Source organism: Gambusia affinis, linkage group LG24 (genome assembly GCF_019740435.1).
Source record: "Gambusia affinis linkage group LG24, SWU_Gaff_1.0, whole genome shotgun sequence".
Taxonomy (NCBI): Eukaryota; Metazoa; Chordata; class Actinopteri; order Cyprinodontiformes; family Poeciliidae; genus Gambusia; species Gambusia affinis.
Window position 1 is genome coordinate 1409185 of NC_057891.1, and position 12077 is coordinate 1421261.

General features: G+C 39.1%; 1 long non-coding RNA gene across 1 annotated transcript; it reads left to right on the forward strand.

Annotated features, from left to right (window-relative positions):
* The first annotated feature begins 8 nt into the window (after window positions 1-8).
* LOC122826997 lies at window positions 9-10994 on the forward strand. Its single transcript, XR_006369910.1, has 3 exons — window positions 9-93; window positions 4217-4478; window positions 10208-10994. It is a non-coding gene; the product is annotated as an uncharacterized LOC122826997 (long non-coding RNA).
* The last annotated feature ends 1083 nt before the right edge of the window (window positions 10995-12077 follow it).

A 12077-nucleotide genomic window follows, 5' to 3' on the forward strand; every position in this document is an offset into this window, starting at 1 on the left:
GGGACAATTTCAAGATGGAGTCACTGATCTGCGTCAGCTATGCCAAGTTGAGCTGTCCCGCATCCGGTAATCATTTTCAAAGTAAAACACAAGGTAAATACTTTTCTTTTTTTTTCTAAATAAATACAAATAAAATAAAAATGTTCAAGAATACTTAACACCTATTGCAGAATGTAGGTTTTTATAGTATATTCCATTTGTTTGAAAGCTAACCTGCTGACAGGCTTGGAATAATGATTCCAAGCCTGTCATATATATATATATATATATATATATATATATATATATATATATATATATATATATATATATATATATATATATATATATATATATATATATATATATATATATATATATATATATATATATATATATATATATATAATGTTGTCATTGGAAGTGAGAATTTCAAATTCCAGGTTAGAAAAATCATCTGCAATTGCTGCTGTAGTGCCAATAATAATTTGGATGCTCAGAAGATTTGGGCAAAAGTTTGGCCAAAGTTTCTAGTAAAATGAGCTGTAGCATGCAGAAATTGGATTATATATTTGAAACATTAATTTTTTTGGGACCATATTTAGGAGAATAAAAGATTACGGCTCATTGGAACCCTGGTATTAGTCAGGGAGTCAGGATCACAACAGTCTACGAATACCTAACATCGACTAATACTTGAGAGCCCCCTCTAAATATTCTTAGTGTTTTAGAAATGTGCTCAAAAAATCCCAGAATATGGAAATTTTCCCCAAATATTTAGAAATTATGTTCCATGGAGAACTCAACAAATATTGAACCAGTGCCGTTTGTTTATTAATTAATTGTGATGTTTTCTGAAAAATCCTTTTTTATATTCATTTATACACTAAAATATCAATTTATTTGGTTTTTGCTCAAGTTTTGACATTGCATGAGTTTTACTTTTACTTTGGAGGTAAAATCCACACACTTCCGGTAGGAAGCTGAATAACTCCTTGGAGCTTGTTTGAGCGGCTTTACGAGCTTATGGATTGTTTTGTTCTGGGAGGCTGCTTGTTTTATACTCTGGTTTGTCCCGATGCGACAAAAGATGGGAGGTCCGAGCTGGAAGGTCCACCTTTTCATTAAAAAAAAGACTTGTAATAACATGCAACATATTTGTAAATAAATTGCAACAATAAACTTGTATTTCTTGCGCTACATGGAGGATCTAATTAAATAAGGAGAGCTTATGGGGCATTTCTACCATAAAGGAAAACCCAGAATGCAAACTTTCCTTCTTCTAACAAACTACCAAGCGTATGTCCATCCAGCAACCCTGTTGCTTAACACAGTCTGCACACATGCTACAGCCTGCAGCTATGTGCTACTACTATAGGTCACATATTGGATTTCAACATGGGTTGGGTGCTAAGTAATAAATGCTGAGAATGCCATGAAGCACAGATATAGCCTTGGCCTGCTCCCAAAATCTGTGTGACACTAATCTCCCTAATAGCCTGGAGCAGATCTCCAGCTATAAGCGCTGCTCAGCGATTAGGAGGTCAAAGGTCTCGGGGGATTTCTCCTCTGTGCTGGAAGCTGAGTCACCTGTTCTACATTGGAGCGTTGACTTTCATCTCCAGCAAGAAAAAAAAACACCTCCTGTTTCTTGCAGCTGGAGAAACCAGTACAGCCCAGTTTGTGGTGAAGGAGAGGATTTAGATCCAGTAGATGCAGAGATTTTCAGTCTATTCCTGGAAACCCAAGCTCAGGAAAAGTAAAGGTTATTTCTCATTTTATTTACCTTGGAATTACTCTGTGTTTATTTTGTGTTAGGTGAGGCTAATATTACAACAATAGCCACATGGTCATCTTATACGCCAGCTACTGCAGATGTGGTTGCAGGTAAGGTTTCTTCCATCCTGCAAGAATGCATACACCATCCCTCCTGCAGCTGCATTTTCCTTCACTACCTCAAACTCAAAGTACGACTTTCTTGTGGAAGTGGCATGTTGTATCCGTCTCCCTTTGAGTGGGGAAGACCTGCCATCCTGGTCTTGGAGATTTATTGCCCATGAAGCTAATCCCATTACTCAACTATCAGATGCCAAATCTCCTCTAATGGCATTACATGGGCCTGAATTACGTATGATGATGCTTGCTGTGGAGGGCTCAGCACATATTCCTTACTGGAACCACTGGTCCTTGTGCAGAGTAACCCCATGGCTCTGCAGCTTAATGGACTCCGTATTGAGTGTCAAGGGAAGTCAAATTTATCGACAAAGGGCTTTTAACAAAAAGCAGGTTGCTCATAGACAGCATGGCAGAGCAACGAAGGATGTAAATACATGTGAAACTGAGAGAACGCAGTGAAATGTTAGCAATCGAGGGTCTGTAACGTGTGACAGTGGGAGCTGCAGGGCAGCGCTGAGGCCAAGTGGACACAGCATGAATGATGAATGGAAAGATCAGGTTTCAGAGCTCAAATCAGGCTGCAATGTTGCTCCTAAGGGTCATGTATAATGGTGCTGTGACCCGTTTCAAGGTTAGAACATGATGGACGCAATAAGACATCATGTTAGGATGAGTAGAAACAGCTAAATCAGCATCCGAGACTAATATCTGTGCAAAACAAAGCTAATTACTGAAAATTATGGAAGAAAATTAGTCAAATGGCTTAAAAAATAAAAACAAATAAATAAAACTAAAAATGCATAAGAAGTGAACAAAAGTGTTGATTATTGTACATTTATTGATAATGTAAATCATATGAACTTAAAATAAATATGGAAATATTCATTTGGAGATTAAAAAAACAACATGAAGAAAGAAATATGATTTTACAAATTAAAAAAATAGGAGAGTGAAAGAAAAATAAATGTAAAATGTGTATAAAAAGTTTATTATTTTCCTTTTTTAGTAAAATTTCTATAATTTACACCTAAATTTACTAGACAGATAACATAGGAAGTGTTTGTTTATGTATGGAAAACTACACAAAAAAAATGAAAGAGAGAAAGTGGGAGTTTTAAACTTATACCCACAGTCAGACAAGAGATTTACACATAAAGAAAAATACATAAAATCATATTACTTATGCCAGTATATTTAATGCACAACTTTACAGCAAATAGCAGCAAAAAAGAGAGAATTGGATGTTTGAAAATCAGTTGCAAAGAAAGAAGCTCCAAAGACACCAAATCTGTTGCATTTTGTCCAAAGTAGGAATTAATATTTTATTAAAATCTCAGCAGCTGGTTGAAAAGAGCAGCAGTTGTTGGGAACTACATGTCCTCACTGGCCTGTTAAGTCAACAACAAACCAGGTGAAGCATTTAAAGTATGTAGGTGGCTCTGTTGACAGGTGTGCTTGTCGTCTCGCACCAGGAAATGTAAGTCTGATATAAACTGTTGACACAAAGCTGGAAGGAGCTGAAATATCCTCGCAATCAGGCATCAAGAGAGGAAAACAGATAAGGAAAAATGAGGGACTGGAACATAGTTGGTGTTCCAATAAACATCCTGGTGTTTTGCTTTTAGCTTCTGGTTTGATGGTGAGCAAAAGGGAAGAGATAAAAGAGCAGATTCCTTTACGCCTGTGAGTTTCTTCAGAATCACAACATGGAAACCTCTTCAATAAATAAACACATGAATAAACGCTGGAAAATGTCTATATGTGTCCATGTTAACACTAATAAAACTCAGCAAGAAACTAACAAGGAAAATAAAGTTAGTTAAGAAAGAAAAGAAGCAATAAATTTAAATAAATTAGTACATTTATTATGAAAATTAAAAGATTCCTTCCTTCTGATTTCTTCTTGTGATTGCTAAAATAAATAAAGAGTAATTAAACTAAAACATCTTGTCTCTTTGTGCATCTTGATACAAATAAAGCAGAGTTTTATGAAACTAACAATAAAAACTGAAGTATTAATGGAAAACAAAGTGATAAAAAGAAACTCCTTTGTCTGACTGACTGAATGATCCTGTGTTCATGTTGCTGGGCAGCATTGAGGCTCTTTCCTCTCTCCAGAAACAAGCGGCTAAAATAAAAGCCTCTCCTTCTGCTCTGAAAGCTCGCAGTGCAAAATGATTTATACTCCTGCTTTGGGCTTGTCGTGATGCCACTCAGAGCGATTTATCTTGTCTTGGCACTGCTGCTCGGTAGCAGGAGCCGTCCAAGCCCCTCTTTCCCTCCTTTCTGTTGTTTCAGCATGAATGATCTTTTCCATTGACAGCTTTGTTCATCCCTGCAGGCAGATCTGCACCTGTAACCAAAACCCGGTGGATACCAGCCTAATTACCGCTCTCATCTGGCACCCAGCTGCCTTCCTTGTCCTTGTGTGAACCTGCACTGCAGAACCTCAGAAGGGGGAGTTTCAGAACGAGGCCTCAGCTGCTCGGAGCTGCTGCCTGCACAGATGGAGCCGAGGAGAGAGGGAGGCTTTCAAGGACTCCGGGTCAAATCGATGCACATGCATCGTCAATCAGCAACGACAGCTTCTGTCACAGTGGCAGGTATCACCCGCCTCCTTAATCCTCGGCTTGCCTGCCCTGATCTGTGGCAGCTACTGTTTTTAAAACCAAACATGCTGGAGCTGTCAGCAGCAGAGGCTGGGAATGCCACTGCTGGTTCTCTGAAGGTTAGTGGGTTCAGCCTGGAAACTGCAAACCAGAGCCGAGGAAGGTGGATGAGTGGAACTAATGTGGGCATTGGGAATAAGGAGCATGCAACTTTCTCCTATTGAATAAACTCACTGGATGATGACGCAAGTTGCACTTGTAAGCCACAGCCAATGAAAGGTCAATTTATTGTGAGGCTCAAGTGCTTTTTAATAATCTGAGCTCATATAAAGAGCCACTGCAGCTGAATTTAGATGCAAATCTTGACCTTTGTCAAGCTGTTCAATGCACCCTAGGTTCCAGCCAGACTGACCTCTGTTTGCATCCTCCATCCCTTAATCAAGGTTGAAGGTTTGAGTCAAACACACATGAACTCATCCACCTCTAATGAAGTCGGCTTGGCGCTGACAGCTCTAAATTTAATGCCCTCTGCTCCCAAACATACATGTCAGCATGACCAGGCCGGTTTGAAAATAACACCACGTTAAAGCCGAGGTGGCAGGATGCTTCCAGCGTGACGCCGCGCTTATGCAACGCCGCAGTGAGGCCGTGATATTCGTGGAATGTAACCCGATACTCCAAAACCGTTTTAGACGAGGTGTTGCCACCGTTCAGGAAAGCAGCTGCAAATTATAGGGCGATTTCTGGAAGAAAACAGGCCTAGGTGTGTTCAAGAGTCACTTCGTCCAATCGTAATAATCATTCACAAGAAAGTAGCTTTGGTGCTACGTTGCTAAAAACATCAACTAGAAATTGTTTCCTTTGCTTCTTTCTTTGTATAAACTGTGTTTTTGTGACTGTACCAGCTCTAAACCTGGCTGGAACTTTAAAGGAATATTTTAACTTTACTTAATATTACTTTTCTTTTTTTTTTATCACAGCTACATAAAACAGCCTTTCCTTTCCCAAAACTTATAGGTCATGCTCCCAGAAAATCTGAGTTATTTCCCTGGAACTGGCTCAGAAAACATCAGTTTTCTTTTTGATTATTTCATTCAAGTTCTATTATTACTGTGTTTCTTATTTTAATTACATCAGCCTTGTTTCCATTTTACTTTACTTCAGTCCTTCTTCAGTGTTTCCAGTTGATTTATCCATGTGTCATTATAACAAGGTGTGGTCAGTCTATTGTCCCAGCACTCCCAGTATTCAGTCACATCTCTCCCATTCCTTGCTGGTTCCTCCATGATGTCTTTAGTTCTTGTGTTTTTTGTTCTGCTCTGGCTCCCTGCATTCCCAGTGATTTTTTGGTAAGTTTTTTCATTAAGCATTATTCATCTACAAGCTGCCTCTTCATGACAGTCTCTTCTGGTTCTAGTAGAATTCTAATAAATCAACTTTTTATCCCAGAAAATATTCTCTAACTTCTCAAAACAATGTGCAACTGCAAGCAGGACAAAAAGCGACAGACAGCATTGCCGTTGCTGAGAGTTCCTGTTACAGTTTGTCAATATTCAGCCGCTCTGTTTCCTTTGACGGTTAATTTCTCTTTTTCAAACCCACTTAATTCTTCAGCTCTTTGGTTTTCCCTCCAAATGTTCTTTGCTCAGAAAACCCCTGAAGGATTTCCTCTTGTTCCTGAGGGCAGCTTGGCTTTAAGATTGGAATGATCCTTTCTCCCTGCGCTCCAGACCAACATATCGGCTGGGATTATTTAGTCCTGTCCATGTCCGCTGAGAGGGCCTCCAAGCAGCAGGCCCTGATTTTTCCCACTAATTTCACTTTCACATTTGGGAAACTTCTGAACCAGGATTGGTTTTCATCTCCAAATCTTTTATTTATATCAAAATTGTTCATATTTAATTGGTATTCTGAGGAGGTGTGATTTTGTGCTATTTTTCTCCTGCAATCAGAGCTGCATTAACCTCCTGCAGACTGATCATTTGAGTCATTTGTGATGCTTGATTAATTTACTAGAAATACTAAATTGATTTTTAAGTTGTGTTAATGTGAATGACATTTTTTTATATTATTTATGTTGTTAGATTTAAAAAACAGCTAAAGTGCTGAAAACCTGTTTGGAAGACCTTTGGGAAGATGTTTGTTTTGTGGAGAAGACGTTACTCAATCATGTCGTTTATAACTAATCACTCTGTGAGTTTCTATAACGTAAACCTGAAACTCTCATCACTTCTGCATAGATACCTCAGTCTGTAATCCAGCCATGCTCCTCTCAGGTGAATCAGGGTGACAATTATTATCTAACATTACATTCGCTCACAAGATCACACGGGGTCAGGCGGGTTATATGCATGAGGTCATTATTAGCACAAGCGGCATGCCTCAGGCTGACTGGAGCTCCTTTTTTATTTTTGCAATCCAACACAGCAGCTTTTTCTAAACCTGACTGATGAGACGTGACATGATTACAGACCGCATCGTTTCAGGTTCCCCTGCAGGCCTCAGCATGAGAATGAAATTAACGTCAGGGAAGTGATATTATTATCTGTTTGTTTATCTTTGTGATTCAACTTTCATGATATCTTGAAACAGGATCAAAACTGAAAGATAACAAAATAAAACCAGATATCAAACTGACTATACAGTTGTAAAAAGTTTAAACTTTCCTAAAGTTTTCCAACTTTGATTGGTGTTCACAGTGCAACGTGTTTCTCAGCTACAGAAGTCCAAAGATTTGTTGCTTCTTTCATCAAAATTACACCAAAATAGTGTATTTTTGGAGATGTTATGCTTTTTACATCGGCACCATCCAGTTGGATGAATTAGGGATCTCAGGTGTCGTTTCTTGCATTTCATGCAGCACAAAATTTTACCATTAAACACAAATATAAACCGGTGAATGGAGTTTTACATAAACACTCTGCAAGCCTCTCTGGGCTGAAACATCTTCTGGGAAAGCAGTGTTTGCCACACTTGAGCTGGATGTAAACAGTGCAGAAGTGGCTGTGTCGGCTGTGTTGTTGTTACGCTTCAGAGACTTGGTCCAGAGCCGAGTCTCCACGTCCATGAGAAACTCAGTGAGCACATGTTTACACGACTAAGAGGGTTGAATTAGCGCCTCCTGTTTAGATCCAGTCACATGGTTATTTGGAGGCTTATTCAATGTGTGTGTGTGTGTGTGTGTGTAGTCGTATATAATAGTTTTGGCCTTCCTGAGCTGTGTAACAGCATTCAGCAGCTGTACAAGACTTTGCCAAGGACCTCCTCTGTGTCTCTGTTTCTTTTCATGTCTGCTGCTCTTTTTCTCTCCCTGTCAGAGACGATCGCTGCTTCTTTCTTTTTTATTTCACTCTCATCCTCTTCAGGCTCACAGGATTTTTACTTGTTGGTTCCAGCTTATGAGGCTGAGTCCAGCAGATAGCTGCAAGAAATGTGTCAGAAACAACTTTAATTTGCAGAAAATGTTAACTTTCAGAGCAGATTATGTAATGAATAAGTGAGCTAATATTCACTGCAGTTCTGCTTTCGAACAACAGGAGGCACTGTGAAGAAAACGATACGTTATTCAGACAGATGGAACAGCTTCAGACTTTTCAATTCCATCCATCCATCATCTCACCAATAATTTCACACCATAAAAAGTCCCGAAAGAAAATACATCATATCTGGTTAAAGTACAAAATAAATCTACCAACTTCTTCTGTTCCCACCAAAATGATGCTAATTTAACCTGCTAGCTTGGCTCTGGCTCCAATAACAAACACCAGGGTGCTAAGAAGTGCGATAGCATCGACTCCACAGTGAAGGTCAACCATCCCAGTGAAGGACTTACAGGAAAATCTGAGTCTTAAGTGGTCAGGACTGACTCCGTCTCGAGGGACTACTTTATTGGAATTAATGAGCTGAAATTAACTTATCTTGTTACAAAGTAAAGTTGAGTCATTTCCCAGAGACAGAATCCTGCTGTATGAGATGCTACAGCTCAGCAGTTCAAGTGTAAAGAGAAACTGACGGCTTTGGTTTCTCGCATGGCTGCGTTTCCCAACGGACTCCGCTCTGCTGGAAGGAGTCGCTTTACCTTTTGGTTTGGAAACAAACTCCTCACTTGACATTTTTCTGTCCACGCAGAGAAGGAGAGGGAGAGGGCAGGCTGGGTGACATCAGCCCTGCTTTTTGGCGCCGCTTATCTCTCCAAGATCTCCCAGCTGCCCTGGCATTTCCTTAAACTGGCTGCCATTAAACTCCAGTGATTTAGGGAACAATTAAGGAATTCTTCTGGGCGATTTGGAGGAATTTCTTAGGAACCAGAATTAAACTGTTACGGAAAAATACAATTATAAACGATCCATGAGGAGGAAAAACACATTCAGGACGAAACCTTTCCGACTTTCTCAAGCAATTTTGACTCTTGAATTGTTTCCTGAATATTCTTTCAGACACTTTTCAACTCTTGCAAGTATTTAAGAATAAATATGTTGCACCTATTATCAAACTGGATGCTAAATGTTTTCATGCTAGTAAATGTGAGGGATGTGAGCGTTGCTTTTCCAGTAAGTATTTAGTAAGTAATTGCATTTAAACTGTTCTTTCTACAAATTAAATTGGTAGACATCAGTCAAGGTTGCTGTTTTTCTGACAGTGTTTATCACTTTGCAAAATGAATCAATTCTGACTGAAACAACTGAAAAACCTCTTCATCTAATTGCAAAAACTTTTTAGCGAAAATCATATTCCTTTTTTTCTAATTGGCATTTCTATTTGTTTTCATAATTCAAATGGAAATGCAGCCAGTGACTCCATCACCTCTTCTCTTCCTCAGATCTGTGCATCCTATTCAGTGGAGGAAAAGTCAAGAAAATGTTCAGAGTTGATGTTTTCTCTGCTTGGATTTTGCACGTCCTGCTCCAAAGGAAGTGAAGTTTTATTTCCAGAAGTAGAAGCAGGCAAGGAGTGACACAAACAGCCTCCTTGCAACTTGTTTACCATCTTCACACGCTGACATTTTCAGTGTTTACTCCAAATTATGATCAATGCAACATTCGAATTTTAGGCTAATTTTAAAACGAGCCTGCAGAAATAATGACAGAAACTCTCTGGCTCGTATCGTTGTTTATCTCTTCATTAGTGCCACTCACACAGTTGCAAACTTTTGAAAATCTTCACACACACACACACACTCACTGTGAACTCTGCCCATGTGCATACGCAGAATAAAGCGAGCCAGCTCTGCTCAGTAAGGCGATTTAAACCCCTCGCGTTCTCCTCGACACGGCGCTGCCAGCACAGCTTGCCATCAGGCCGGGGTTGGCCGACTCCAAACGATGTTTCCAATCTCTCGCACCATCTGCTCCTCACCTCGCTGCTACCGAGGGGAGGAAGAGTGTAGCTTCCTCTTCCTCCTCCTCGTCCTCCCCGTGAGGCCGGCCATCTTGTCTGGAGGTGTGAAAGCTCCAGGACGTCAAACCCCTTGAAAATATTAGCAATTATAGCGACTTTTCATGTGAAAGCTTCTTGTTTTGGTCCCTGCTGAGATTATTTTCAATTAAAAGCATCATTAAATGTTTTGGGTTTCTCTCCAAGACGTTCTGGAGGAATCAGATATGAAAGTGGTGCGTCAGTGAAAGTTCTCGGCCTCCGTCTTTTCTCTCCTTCAAGGTTGAGATGCATCACAGCTGACAGGCGCACAAAACCAACAATATATGTTTTCTTCTCTGCTTCTGCAGATGGTACGCTCTTCACAAAGAGAAACTCGACAGGAACCTCCTCCAGACACAAACCTCAGTGAAATTAAGTTGAAATGTTGTGGGACAGATCAGCAAAAAGTAAGCAAGTAAAGACTTTACTGTCATTGTACATTTCTGTCCAGTACGTACAAAATGGAAACAAAGTTTAAGGGGAAATTATATGAAATAATCAACAAATCAAATAAATAAATAAACACGACGCCTAGCAGTGTCAAAAAGTGTCAAAATTGTGTCTGTTAAGTGAATAAAAGCTACAAAATGATTAAAATCGCATCAAAAGTTGAAAGTGACACAGAAGAACCTTTTTTTCTTAGCTTTTTTCTGAGCATGCTGCTTTGAACGGCTGCAGTTTCTTGTTTCTTTTGTCCCAGGAAATTATTCATCCATCCATCCGTCCAAGTTCTTCATCGCGCCCCAAATGTCCTTCTTCTCCCCCTGCAGCATCCTCATCCTCCTGGTCTGGGATCAGCAGTCACTCCCAGGCCAGCTGGGAGTTGTTATCCCACCAGCGGGTTCTGGTTCTGGTTCTGGCCCACTCTCAGCGCTCTGGCAGCCAGGAGGCTCAGGAAGCAGCCAACCGTCCCTAACTCCTTTTGCTTTTCTGTTTTCACTGCCTCTTGCTCTCTGGCTGTCAGATTTCATTTCCTACAGGCAGATGTTCAGGAGGAAGAAGTGCACAGGTTAAAAAAGGAAAAAAAAGAGATAAAGATATGAAATCCTGGTGGAGTGAAGGAACAGGATGATCAGAAATCGAAGTGAGGGCAAGGTGACATGCAGCGTTTTATGTAACCTGTGAGGAAGAGGAGGAACTATGAAAATAAAAAACACAAACCTGCAGGATATAAATATGTATTTATTTAGTTATAAGTAAATAAAACTAAATGTATTATTTATTTTAGGATAAATAATACTTTGATCATTTATTGTTTAAAAATAATTAGAAATAAATAAAAAGTTGGGACCACAATAAACAAATAAGTCAAAAAATTTACAAACAATTCGGCAGTTGAATAGAAAAAAATAAGTAAATAAGAAAACTGCAAAGATAATTTGGCTGTTAAATAAATAAGAAAAATATACATGAACACTGGCAGATAAATAGATGAATTAATGCATTTTATAAAAATGACCTGCAACAAGCAAATGATTAAGTCACAAAGTAAATCCATAAGTGTGAAAAAACTGAGAATTAGGCAAATAAAAAAGTAAGTCAGTAAATAAATCTAAGTTTTCAAAAGAAATAAATAAATACTAAATACATTTGCACAAATCAAATAAGTAAAAATATGTTCAAATAGGTAAATAAAGATATCATAAACTAATAAATATACAAGAAACAACAAAATATTAATATCAACTTGACAAAGCAGTAAATAAATGTTTATTAACATGTTTGGTGAATCTGCAGATCCAGAGGAAAGTTTAGTTTGTTTAGTTGCCGTCTGACGTTTGAAGCCGTTTGTTTCCACTCATCCTCCACTGAATGCAGTCGCTCTCTGAACAACAGAACCACTGAAACATGTTTTACCTGGAATAATAGACGAGTTCAAGGTTGAGTTCTAGTTAGGCAGCTTTCAAAGGAAACAATAAACATCTGAGCTGCAGAGAGTCTGTCTGCATGAAGAGCAGGTCCTTGAAGGCAGCATTTGTCACCGCTGTTTACAGATGAAACATTTTCATCCAATTGTTTGACAGACAACCAAATCTGACAAAGTGAAGTCAGTTTTTCTGATTCCTGACATTTACCTTAAGTGATTGAATTGCTTTCATTAAGGTGATCGGTCAGCGTTTAATCCTGACCTTCTGAGCAGATTACAGGATAAATATGAACGTCTGAGAGGGGAACATG